We start from the raw sequence: 1,479 nt of genomic DNA, 5'->3' as shown, positions 1-1,479 counted from the left end.
GACTCATGGTGATCCATGTGTGTCAGAGTAGACCTGTGTGCCATAGAGTTTCCAATGGCTGATTTTTTCAAGAGGAAGATCACCAGGACTTTGTTCTGAAGTGCCTCTGGGTGGACTCGAATTGCTCACCTTGTGGTTAGCAGCAGAGTGTATTAACCATTTGCACCATCCAGAGACCGTCACCCATGAGAGGAACAGCTCAAATCTCTCAAGCTTAGCCCTTCTGCCTCTTCCCAGTCAAGAGTGGGCTTGATTCCTATTGCACTGGCCTTGTTCCCATCAAAGGAACTCTGGTGGCATAGTGCCTAAGGCATGTGACTGCTAACCAGAAGGTTGGTGGTTCAAACCCACCAGCCACTCCCCGGAAGGAAGACTGGGCAATCTACTTCTGTAAAGATTTACTGCCTTGGAAACCCAGTAGGAGTTGCTGTGAGTTGGAATCTACTCGATGGCAGTGAGTTTGGTTTTTTTTGTGTGTGTATATGTGTGCCCATTGGGTAAGTCCCATGTTCATGAAGCCCTACACACTGTCCAGCACCTTCACTTCCCTTTGTAAAAACTTCCCAGAAGGTTTGCAATAGCTGAAGGTAGGGCTAGAGTGAGTGACACATAAAATTTTAATTCTGAGGTGAGAGATGAACTCCTAAGGGGGACATTGAGGGATGATGGGAGTTGACCTGGGATCTGAGAAACTAGATATTTTCAGGAAGTAACTCTAAGATATAGGTCAGAGACCATCTGCTTTGCCTCCTGCTGTACCTCTGCTACCTTGAAACCACATTGGTCTGAACAGGTAGAAAAATACAGGAGCCTGGGATCTCATTCATTCATTCACAGATACTCATTCCCAGCAGGGGTTAGTGGGGAAATGGGGTGGGGGGAGAATGACATATACTGTAAGTACTGCCCACAGAGGGCCTGGCAGGTCAGAGGAAGCTGCCTGTTCCCTGAGGGATGGTGATGGAGAAGGGCTTCCTGGAGGGAGGCCTGAAGCAGTGCCTTGAAGGATGAGGAGAATTTTGCCAAGTGAAGAGAGAGAAGGAGGGCCTGAAAGAAGTCAAGTTCTAGGCCTGCTTGGGGAAAGGCAGTAACTGTGCTGTGTGTGACAGCTGTCAGGAGAAAATGGGGCCCTTTGGTTAGGTGAAAGAGCCGTGGTGGTGCAGCTGTTAAGTGCTCAGCTGCTAATTGAAAGGTTGGCAGTTCAAACGCACCAGCTGCTCTGTGGGAGAAAGATGAGGTAGTCTGCTTCCACAAAGCCTTGGAAACCCTATGGGTCAGTTCTGCCTCATCCTATAGGGTTGCTATGAATTGGAATTGACTCAATGGAAGGAGGTTCGGTTTGGTTTTGGGTGGCTAAGTGCATTTGGGAAGTTCTACATTAAGCAATAGGAGCTCTGGTAGCATAGTGCCTAAGGCACTTGACTGCTAACCAGAAGGCTGGCGGTTCAAACCCACTAGCCACTCCTCGGAAGGAAGGTT

This window comes from Orycteropus afer, unplaced genomic scaffold (assembly GCF_000298275.1).
Source record: "Orycteropus afer afer isolate SDZICR_OR568_19922 unplaced genomic scaffold, OryAfe1.0 scaffold00059, whole genome shotgun sequence".
NCBI lineage: Eukaryota > Metazoa > Chordata > Mammalia > Tubulidentata > Orycteropodidae > Orycteropus > Orycteropus afer.
Note: the sequence above shows the minus strand (reverse complement) of the source record.